The 12,297-nt window shown below is 44.4% G+C and overlaps 1 long non-coding RNA gene across 1 annotated transcript in view; it reads right to left on the bottom strand.

The window, feature by feature from the left end:
* LOC133614349 (uncharacterized) overlaps positions 1-12,297 on the bottom strand; it is a 94,061-nt gene that overhangs the window by 56,169 nt on the left and 25,595 nt on the right. Inside the window, exon 3 of the long non-coding RNA XR_009816563.1 lies at positions 8,098-8,199. This is a non-coding gene — a long non-coding RNA (uncharacterized lncRNA). The remainder of the gene's footprint in view (positions 1-8,097; positions 8,200-12,297) is intronic.

Raw genomic sequence — 12,297 nt, 5'->3', positions numbered from 1 at the left:
GAAGACGCCGCACCGATCCGCCTGTCGATCTCACGATCCGCTCTTCCCTCACTCGTGAACAAGACTCCGAGGTACTTGAACTCCTCCACTTGGGGCAAGATCTCCTCCCCAACCCGGAGATGGCACTCCACCCTCTCTGAGCTGCCACCTTAACGTGGTAGAGGAGTTTGCGTGTCCCAATGATCCTAGGAGCTATGTTGTCCGGGGGCTTCCATGCCCCCTGGTAGGGTCTCCCAAGACAAACAGGTCCTAGGTGAGGGATCAGACAAAGAGCAGCTCGAAGACTTCTATGGAAATGCAAGAACCGAGACTCAGATTTCCCTCGGCGGGAGGCGGGTCACCGGGGCCCCCCTCCGGAGCCAGGCCCGGAGTTGGGGCACGATGGCAAGCGCCTGGTGGCCGGGCCTGTCCCCATGGGGCCCGGCCGGGCACAGCCCGAAGAGGCAACGTGGGTCCCCCCTCCAATGGGCTCACCACCCATAGCAGGGGCCATAGAGGTCGGGTGCAATGTGAGCTGGGCGGTAGCCGAAGGCAGGGCACTTGGCGGTCCGATCCTCGGCTACAGAAGCTAGCTCTTGGGACGTGGAACGTCACCTCGCTGGGGGGGAAGGAGCCTGAGCTAGTGCGCGAGGTAGAGAAGTTCCGGTTGGATATAGTCGGACTCACCTCGACGCACAGCAAGGGCTCTGGAACCAGTTCTCTCGAGAGGGGCTGGACTCTCTTCCTATTATATATCCATTTATATATTACTTAAATTTGTTTTCAAGTAAAAACTAATTTTTATGGTGTGGCAGCTTTTATTTTGCCGTGGCGGTGCGCCATGATCATTTATATGTAGGGGAAGCCCTCCATGTTGCTGGTTTTAGTAGCGTCCTCTTCTAGATGACACACCACTAGTTATTAAACTACATGATCTTTTGATAGGCCGACATGAAAACATTCCTCCGTGTGGCACATTCAAGCACTTAGAGGCTGGTTTTAACGAGCAGCTCGACGCGTCACGCAGTTTGTTGCTTCTGGTCCGCTGGACGGGTTGATTGAGTCAGACCTCAAAGCCCGGCCAGGCAGACGCCGCCGCCCATAAACGGATTTTTTCGGGGGTTGTTTTGCAGGCCGAGCTGGGCCGGGTGCCAGCTGATAACGACGTTGGGGCATACCTGTGGCATTAATGATTGACGGACTAGCGGCCCTCGCAGCTCACAGGAGGAGACACGAGCGACCGTGGAGGCCGGGCCGAGCATGAGGTGAAGTCGAGCGAGCGGCCATTAAGATCAAACAGACTTGAGAGGCCAGTAATGGAGGGAGGGTCTTTATCTAGGGCGGCATCACAGCACAGCTGCGGTCATGTGACATCACGCACCCATCAGCGCCACACGCAAATCATCCCAATGGGAGACACTTGTTTGCCGAGAATGAGAGGCGATGATGTGTTGAACAGTTTAAGAAAAACCTTTCTCAACCAGCTATTGCAAGGAATTTAGGGATTTCACCATCTACGCTCCGTAATATCATCAAAGGGTTCAGAGAATCTGGAGGAAATCACTGCACGTAAGCAGCTAAGCCCGTGACCTTCCATCCGTCAGGCTGTACTGCATCAACAAGCGACATCAGTGTGTAAAGGATATCACCACATGGGCTCAGGAACACTTCAGAAACCCACTGTCAGTAACTACAGTTGGTCGCTACATCTGTAAGTGCAAGTTAAAACTCTCCTATGCCAAGGCAAAAACCGTTTATCAACAACACCCAGAAACGCCGTTGGCTTCGTATGGCCTGAACTCATCTAAGATGGACTGATACAAGGTGGAAAAGTCTTCTGTGGTCTGACGAGTCCACATTTCAAATTGTTTTTGGAAACTTTGGATGTCGTGTCCTCCGGACCAAAGAGGAAAAAGAACCATCCGGATTGTTATAGGCGTAAAGTGTAAAAGGCAGCATGTGTGATGGTATGGGGGTGCATTAGTGCCCAAGACATGGGTAACTTACACATCTGTGAAGGCGCCATTAATGCTGAAAGGTACATACAGGTTTTGGAGCAACATATGTTGCCATCCAAGCAACGTTATCATGGACGCCCCTGCTTATTTCAGCAAGACAATGCCAACCAAGCCTTTCTGGTCTGTTGTCTTTTTGGGACTCATGCTGCGTTGGCAAAATGGACAAATCTTGTCAAAAGGCAAAAACACACAGAAATTGCACACACGCTGAAGCGCTGAGAAGTGACGAGGAGTGTACTGCGCAGCAACCCAGCAGGCACAAGATATTGATAAAACGTTGATTGATACACGTCCTTTAAAAGTGACTTTGAAACAACGTTGCAAAATAGTTGTATTTGTACATTGAGACAACATTTATAAAGGTTCCACCTGGAACCCTTTTGGAGGGTTCTACCTAGAACTGTTTGTGTAAGGTTCCACCCAGAACCCCCCATGAGAGGTTCTACAAAGAACCCACGCAGGGAGTTCCACTAAGAACCCTTTCATGTTTCAAGGGTTCCATCTAGAACCCACACAGGGAGTTCCACTAAGAACCCTTTCGTATTTCAAGGGTTTCATCTAGAACCCACACAGGGAGTTCCACTAAGAAACCTTTTGTATTTCAAGACTTTCATCTAGAACCCACGCAGGGAGTTCCACTAAGAACCCTTTCGTATTTCAAGGGTTTCATCTAGAACCACCTGATGTCCAGAGTCTGTGTGCGAGTCCCCGGGGTGTCACTTGGAAACTACACCCTAAAGGACCTTGAATACGCCGATGACACCACCCTGTTCAGTGAGACCGCTGACCAGCTCAGGGAGGCCCTCGGTGTGTTTGATGAGGAGACCAAACAGCTCGGCCTGAAAATCAGCTGGTCCAAAACCGAACTCATGCATATCGGCGATGGACCAGACCCACCACCCTTCTTATTTGAGGATACCCCTGTCCACTTTGTCCCTACCATCAGATACCTCGGCTCGACAGTCACCAACACCGGCGACCTCAAACGAGAGGTGGACCGCCGTCGCGCCCTTGCAGCCTCCGTCATGCAGTCCCTGTGGAGACCGTTGTGGCGACACCAGCACATATCTCGGGACACCAAGTTGAGGGTCTACAATTCCTCTGTCATCTCTGTCCTGTACAGCTCGGAAACATGGCCGCTGAATAACATCCTAGCGGCCAGGCTAGATGGCTTTGATTCCAGAGCCCTCAGGAGGATAGAAGGCATCACGTGGAGCCAGCATGTCACCAACAAGACCCTAAGAGAGCTAACCCAACAGCTCCCAGCCTCTCGCCTCGCAGCAATGCGGCGAGTGCGCTAGTATGGCCATGTCATCCGCCTGCCGGGAGAACACCCCACGCGCAAAATCCTGGACTTCAACCCGCAGCGAGCTGGCTGGAGACGCCCTAGAGGCGCCCCCAGGACTCGCTGGCTGGATGTATTAGCCCAGGACCGTAAGGCCTGCAATGTGACTATGGCACAAGCTCAACACCTTGCCCACAACAGACCCAGATGGAGAGACCTGGTTGCTATGGTCGGCTCTACGCGCCCTGAAGTGCAAGAGGACTAAGTAAGTAAGCATCTAGAACCCACACAGGGAGTTCCACTAAGAACCCTTTCGTTTGTCAAGGGTTTCATCTAGAACCCACGCAGGGAGTTCCACTAAGAACCCTTTCGTATTTCAAGGGTTTCATCTAGAACCCACACAGGGAGTTCCACTAAGAACCCTTTTGTATTTCAAGACTTTCATCTAGAACCCACGCAGGGAGTTCCACTAAGAACCCTTTCGTATTTCAAGGGTTTCATCTAGAACCTACACAGGGAGTTCCACTAAGAACCCTTTCGTTTGTCAAGGGTTTCATCTAGAACCCATGCAGGGAGTTCCACTAAGAACCCTTTCAGGTTTCAAGGGTTTCATCTAGAACCCACACAGGGAGTTCCACAAAGAACTCTTTCATGTTTCAAGGGTTTCATCTAGACCTGACACAGGGGGTTCTAAAAACATCCCTTTTCAAAGGTTTTCACCGATAACCGTCTTGTCTTCTGAGGGTTCTATAAAGAACCATATTGTATTCTACAGATCAGTTTAGTTCATATTATATTGTGGTCATTTATCATGTTGACATTGAACAAACATTCAAAACATTTTAATGAGAAAGACATTTATTTAAAGATAGGCACCATTATTGGCAAATGTTATCAGGAAGTATGTCCCTGGTGACACAGGATCTTACCCATGCTTTCAACAATCCCTGAAGAACTCTTTCTTCCAAAAACGGTTCTCTGGATCAAAATAGTTCTTACTGGAACCCTTAGTGCAGTGGTTCTCAAACTTTTTTTGTCATCCCCCACTTTGGACAAGGGGGAGTTTTCAAGCCCCACCTGCCCCCATCGCCCCAACAGAGCGCTAATGCCAAGCTTTAACATTTTCAAATTTATTGAACATCAAGTTGTATACGTTCAAGCTCAATAACATAAAATAACATCAAGTTCAATAATAAATAAAATAACTGTGCAGCTGTGGTATAACTTGCATCAAGTTCAATAATAAATAAAAAAACTTCCATCAAGTTTAATAAATAAAACAAAAGTGTTATAACTTGCATCACGTTCAATAATAAATCAAAAAAAGTGTTATAACTTGCATCAAGTTCAATAATAAATCAAATAAAAGTGTTATAACTTGCATCAAGTTCAATAATAAATCAAATAACTTGCATCAAGTTCAATAATAAATCAAAAAAAGTGTTATAACTTGCATCACGTTCAATAATAAATCAAATAAAAGTGTTATAACTTGCATCAAGTTCAATAATAAATCAAAAAAAGTGTTATAACTTGCATCAAGTTCAAAAATAAATTAAAAAAAAGTGTTATAACTTGCATCACGTTTAATAAATCAAAAAAAGTGTTATAACTTGCATCAAGTTCAATAATAAATCAAATAAAAGTGTTATAACTTGCATCAAGTTCAATAATAAATCAAATAACTTGCATCAAGTTCAATAATAAATCAAAAAAAGGGTTATAACTTGCTCACGTTCAATAATAAATCAAAAAAGTGTTATAACTTGTATCAAGTTCAATAATAAATAAAACAAAAGTGTTATAACTTGCATCAAGTTCAATAATAAATCAAATAACTTGCATCAAGTTCAAAAATAAATACAATAAAAGTGCCACTTTGCAATCTTCGCAAAAAAAAAAAGGAGGCGCTATGCATTTGGCAAGACAGGGCAAGTGACAGCACTTTCCCCCGGGAGAGCCACCTTGCTTCACTGTGAAACAGCACGGCTGTATGATCAGCTCCCATTTCCTCACACAGTGCAGAGAACAGTCGCGCTTTCAGTGGCCGTGTTTTGATCAAATTTACCGCGCTCACATCTGTTAAAACCTCATTGAGTTCGGGGCTGAGCTGCCTTGACGCGAGTGCTTCCCGGTGAATGACACAGTGTGTGCCCGTCACATTTTTGTTTCTCTGCAGGCGCTGGCTCTGGCTCGACGACCTTTGAGGTGCGAATCACAAATGTATATATTTGTGTAATTGTGGTCCACACATTAGCCTGCTACCCATCCGCGCGAAAGTTTGTTCCCCTTAGCCCCGCCCCCATTAGTTACTGTTGCTATGTCTGTCAAACTTTCGCTCGTACCGAGAAATATAAAGCCTACAGTAAAAATAAGTACCGGTAATTTCCATTTATTTATATGGTGGATTTCACAGACAGAATCACACAGTGATTTACAGTGTGTACCGTATTTTCCGCACTATAAGGCGCACCTAAAAACCACAAATTTTCTCAAAAGCTGACAGTGCGCCTTATAACCCGGTGCGCTTTATTACGATTCATTTTCATAAAGTTTCGATCTCGCAACTTCGGTAAACAGCCGCCATCTTTTTTCCCGGTAGAACAGGAAGCGCTTCTTCTTCTACGCAAGCAACCGCCAAGGTAAGCACCCGCCCCCATAGAACAGGAAGCGCTTCTTCTTCTACTGTAAGCTACCGCCCGCCCACGGAAGAAAAAGAAGCGCGCGGATATTTCGTTTCATTTCCTTTGTGTGTTTACATCTGTAAAGACCAGACTACAAAATGGCTCCTACTAAGCGACACGCTTATAACGCAGAATTTAAACTTAAGGCAATAAGTCATGCCGAAGAACACGGAAATAGAGCAGCAGCAAGAGAATATAACATAAATGAATCAATGGTGCGTAGGTGGAGGAAGCAAGAAGATGACCTGCGCCAGGTAAAGAAGACAAGACAGAGTTTCCGAGGGAACAAAGCAAGATGGCTACTGTTGGAGGACAAACTCGAACAGTGGGTTGTTGAGCAGAGAGCAGCAAGCAGAAGTGTCAGCACCATCACTATTCCAATGAAGGCAACAACGCTAGCAAGCGAACTTCACCTGGATGATTTTAAAGGTGGTGCTTCTTGGTGTTTCCGGTTTATGAAAAGACGCAATCTCTCCATCCGCACACGGACTACTATTTCACAGCAACTGCCTAAAGACTTTAAAGAAAAGCTGGCTACTTTCCGTGCATATTGTAAAAACAAGATAGCGGAAAAAAAGATCCGGCCAGAGAACATTATCAACATGGACGAGGTTCCACTGACTTTTGATATTCCTGTGAACCGCACTGTGGATACAACGGGAGCACGTACGGTGAATATTCGCACCACAGGGAATGAGAAGTCGTCCTTCACTGTGGTTCTAGCTTGCCATGCTAATGGCCAGAAACTTCCTCCCATGGTCATATTCAAAAGGAAGACCTTGCCAAAAGAGACCTTTCCAGCCGGCGTCATCATAAAAGCTAACTCGAAGGGATGGATGGATGAAGAAAAGATGAGCGAGTGGTTAAGGGAAGTTTACGCGAAGAGGCCGGGTGGCTTTTTTCACACAGCTCCGTCCATGTTGATATACAACTCCATGCGCGCCCACATCACAGATGGTGTCAAAAAACAAGTGAAGCACACAAATACAACACTCGCCGTCATTCCGGGTGGATTAACCAAAGAACTCCAACCGCTGGATATTGGTGTCAACAGGGCATTCAAATCACGACTGCGAACGGCGTGGGAACAATGGATGACCGAAGGCGAACACACCTTCACTAAGACGGGCAGACAGCGCCGGACGACATACGCCAACATTTGCCAGTGGATCGTAAATGCCTGGGCAGATATTTCGGTCACAACTGTGGTCCGAGCTTTCCGGAAGGCAGGATTCACAGAACTACTGGACAACAACAGCGACACTGACTCTGATGACTTCGACGAGACGGAACCGGCCATTTTGGATCCCACGCTTGCGCAACTTTTCAATTCGGACACCGAAGACGAAGAATTCGAAGGATTTACGAATGAAGAATAACTTCAGAAAGTGAGCGCTATGTTTATTTTGTGTGTTGTGACATTAACGTTCGAGCAACATTATGTTGCTATTGCTCTACACCATTTTGAATTTTACTATGTTTGTGATTGCACATTTGCACATTTTGGGACAGAGTTGTTAGAACGCTGGTTTTCAATATATTATTAAAGTTTGACTGAACTATCTGACTGTTTTTTTGACATTCACTTTAGCGCAGCGTAGGCGCGGCTTATAGTCCGGGGCGGCTTATTGGTGGACAAAGTTATGAAATATGTAATTCATTGAAGGTGCGGCTAATAATCCGGTGCGCCTTATAGTGCGGAAAATACGGTATAGAAAATGAAAGCATAGTAAAAAAAAAAATCTAAGAATATAATAATAAAAAAAATTTTAAAGTCAAATTTCCTCCCGTTCCTCGCGCCCCACCTGTCATGTCTCTATTCCCCACCAGTGGGGCGCGCCCCACACTTTGAGAAACGCTGCCTTAGTGTTAGTGAGAACCCTTTTAAAACCAATTATTCAGAAAAGGGGTTTTAAAGGGTTCTCTGGATCAAAATGGTTCTTACTGGAACCATTAGCGTTACCAAGAACCCTTGAAAAACCCTTTCTTCGGGAAAGGGTTTTTCAGAAGCAAATGGTTCCAGTTAGAACCTCAGCCCTTGTAGAAGAACCCTTATTTCTAAGAGTGTAGATATGTGGACAGGAGTGGTACAGATGCACCTGAATGTGAGCGCTGCGGCTCGGGCACTGACCTGCTGGTTGTCTGGGCTGGATAAAGGAAGTCCTGGTTAATGAGTAACCGTGGCGATGTGGCCTGGCGGGCGCTACAGGTGGGGGCGAGCCGGGACGCCGCGCTGATAAGAGGGGACGACAGAGTGACTTTTAGGGGTGGAGGCAGTAAAAAGCGGAAAACAGATTGAGGATGGAACAACATGGTCAATAATAAAGTATCATCAGTGTCTGATGATGCACAGGGTAGAGGGGAAAAGTACCTGCACACTAAGTTGATTGCTTCACATCCAATAACAGCTGCGACATGAGGAAGTGATGTGAAATGGGCCCGGCATCCCATAATGTTTCAGAATGTCCACGGTTACGAAACAATAATTAATAGTGGGCTGGAATGTGAAGGTAACACACGAGCGCGCTGACTGACAAGACACTATTAGACATGCACTGATAACAACCCTGATAGTGACCTGAAAGGGGTTGCCATGACAACCCAGTCACCTTTGACCTCGCTCGAGCTTTGCTTCCTCATTCTGGACGAGCGAGATGTGGGAATCGAGCGGCGGCGCCGTGGTCCTGATCGGGGGCAGGGCGGGGGCGTTGCCATTGTGTACGTACAGCTTGACGTCGGACGTAACGTCACCTGAAACCGCGACGCTCCAAATCCTGTTTGGGCTAAGCGCTGAATCTTCTCCTCCTTTAAGAGCTCGACTCCCCGGCGCGTGTTGTTCTTGCGTCTTAACGCGACAAAAGCACGCTTTAAGTCAAACAATGCAAAGGAAATCCTCAGGTGCAAAGTTTAGGCTGCCAGCTTTAAAGGGGACCTATTATGCAAAACAGACTTTTCTTACCTATTGGTACCAGTTTTTGTGTGTTTGGGATCTGAATAAGTCCCGATAATTTGACATCCAACCATGGAGGCGTGGCGGAGATATTTAGAAAACAATCTTGCCTTTTTTCACAAAACGAACCATTTGGAATTTGCCCAACTTGTGACGTTTTTCCATATACAGGTAAAAGCCAGTAAATTAGAATATTTTGAAAAACTTGATTTATTTCAGTAATTGCATTCAAAAGGTGTAACTTGTACATTATATTTATTCATTGCACACAGACTGATGCATTCAAATGTTTATTTCATTTAATTTGGATGATTTGAAGTGGCAACAAATGAAAATCCAAAATTCCGTGTGTCACAAAATTAGAATATTACTTAAGGCTAATACAAAAAAGGGATTTTTAGAAATGTTGGCCAACTGAAAAGTATGAAAATGAAAAATATGAGCATGTACAATACTCAATACTTGGTTGGAGCTCCTTTTGCCTCAATTACTGCGTTAATGCGGCGTGGCATGGAGTCGATGAGTTTCTGGCACTGCTCAGGTGTTATGAGAGCCCAGGTTGCTCTGATAGTGGCCTTCAACTCTTCTGTGTTTTTGGGTCTGGCATTCTGCATCTTCCTTTTCACAATACCCCACAGATTTTCTATGGGGCTAAGGTCAGGGGAGTTGGCGGGCCAATTTAGAACAGAAATACCATGGTCCGTAAACCAGGCACGGGTAGATTTTGCGCTGTGTGCAGGCGCCAAGTCCTGTTGGAACTTGAAATCTCCATCTCCATAGAGCAGGTCAGCAGCAGGAAGCATGAAGTGCTCTAAAACTTGCTGGTAGACGGCTGCGTTGACCCTGGATCTCAGGAAACAGAGTGGACCGACACCAGCAGATGACATGGCACCCCAAACCATCACTGATGGTGGAAACTTTACACTAGACTTCAGGCAACGTGGATCCTGTGCCTCTCCTGTCTTCCTCCAGACTCTAGGACCTCGATTTCCAAAGGAAATGCAAAATTTGCATGGTTGGGTGATGGTTTGGGGTGCCATGTCATCTGCTGGTGTCGGTCCACTCTGTTTCCTGAGATCCAGGGTCAACGCAGCCGTCTACCAGCAAGTTTTAGAGCACTTCATGCTTCCTGCTGCTGACCTGCTCTATGGAGATGGAGATTTCAAGTTCCAACAGGACTTGGCGCCTGCACACAGCGCAAAATCTACCCGTGCCTGGTTTACGGACCATGGTATTTCTGTTCTAAATTGGCCCGCCGACTCCCCTGACCTTAGCCCCATAGAAAATCTGTGGGGTATTGTGAAAAGGAAGATGCAGAATGCCAGAGCCAAAAACGCAGAAGAGTTGAAGGCCACTATCAGAGCAACCTGGGCTCTCATAACACCTGAGCAGTGCCAGAAACTCATTGACTCCATGCCACGCCGCATTAACGCAGTAATTGAGGCAAAAGGAGCTCCAACCAAGTATTGAGTATTGTACATGCTCATATTTTTCATTTTCATACTTTTCAGTTGGCCAACATTTCTAAAAATCCCTTTTTTGTATTAGCCTTAAGTAATATTCTAATTTTGTGACACACGGAATTTTGGATTTTCATTTGTTGCCACTTCAAATCATCAAAATTAAATGAAATAAACATTTGAATGCATCAGTCTGTGTGCAATGAATAAATATAATGTACAAGTTACACCTTTTGAATGCAATTACTGAAATAAATCAAGTTTTTCAAAATATTCTAATTTACTGGCTTTTACCTGTAAGGTAGAAATGTATCGGAAAATCTTTGCACGAGTCCGCCATTGTAGTCCGACGCGATAGTCAGCAAGTTCCTTCTTTTTCGCTATCCTTTTTGCTGTGGGGCAGACTGGCTCTTACATGCAGATGCATCCCCCGCTGTTACCATTTCTAATACAAAGTAGATGCAACTCATATCTGTCAGTAGACTCCATATGGAAGTAAGTGATAACGTGTGTGGGAACATTTCCTCTTATACTTGTTAAATACATGAATACCTCGGTCACTTTGCTAAGCCGATCTTGTTTATAATGCAGAGGCATGTCTTCGGCCGTCTAGTGGACTCAGCCTCTGTAAGAATGTTAGCTTGAGCCTTGCTAGATAGCTAGCTAACAAGTGTGAGACGAAGTTGTGTGAAAAATAACTAACTATCATTTTAGCCAAAGTCAGCCGGCTAAACTTTGTCTACGTCGATTCAGGTAGTTTTTAAAGCAGCGTCAATTTGCAATGCCCGTTGAAGGGCACAATAACACACACACACACACACGCACACACACTCACACACACACACACACACACTCACACACACACACACAGGTTATCATTTGGAATGGGGAGCAAGTATGGTGATCATGACTTGTGGGGACCAGCCTTTCTACAGGTTGTGGAGGCATAAAAAGGTCAAAAGGTGTAAAATGTCCACCGTGTGTCAGAATGTGTATTTGGGATCTGCATAAGTCCTGAAAATGTGAACGCGTCCGCCTTTGTAGTCTGTACCGACACCGTAGTCCAGGGGTGCTCACACTTTTTCTGCAGGCGAGCTACTTTTCAATTGATCAAGTCGTGGGGATCTACCTCATTCATATATATCATTTATATTTACTTATTTATGAAATATATGTTTTTGTTTACAAGTTAAAGGTGTTTAATGATAATACAAGCATGTTTAATACATATAGTTAATATTGTTAATACGTTCAAGGTGTTTAAAGGTAATGCAAGCATGTTTAACACATATAGTTAATATTGTTAACAAGTTAAAGATGTTTAATGATAATGCAACCATGTTTAATACATATAGTTAATATTGTTAATAAATTAAAGGTGTTTAATGATAATACAAGAATGTTTAACACATATAGTTAATATTGTTAACAAGTTAAAGGTGTTTAAAGATAATACAAGCATGTTTAACACTTATAGTTAATATTGGTAATAAGTTAAAGGTGTTTAAAGATAATACAAGCATGTTTAACACATATGGTTAATATTGTTAACAACTTAAAGGTGGTTAAAGATAGTACAAGCATGTTTAACACATATAGTTAATATTGTTAATAAGTTAAAAGTGTTTAAAGATAATACAAGCATGTTTAACACATATAGTTAATAAGTTAAAAGTGTTTAAAGATAATACAAACATGTTTAACACATATAGTTAATATTGTTAATAAGTTAAAAGTGTTTAAAGATAATACAAGCATGTTTAACACATATAGATTCCTTTCTTTCATGAAGACAAGAATATAAGTTGGTGTATTACCTGATTGTGATGACTTGCATTGATTGGAATCAGACAGTGGTGATGATAATGTCCGCATTTTCGAATGGAGGAGAAAAAAAGTCCTCCTTTCTGTCCAATACCAC

Source organism: Nerophis lumbriciformis, linkage group LG17, assembly GCF_033978685.3.
Source record: "Nerophis lumbriciformis linkage group LG17, RoL_Nlum_v2.1, whole genome shotgun sequence".
Taxonomy (NCBI): Eukaryota; Metazoa; Chordata; class Actinopteri; order Syngnathiformes; family Syngnathidae; genus Nerophis; species Nerophis lumbriciformis.
The sequence above is the reverse complement of the archived record's forward strand: the minus strand, read 5'-3'. Positions and strand labels throughout refer to the sequence as shown.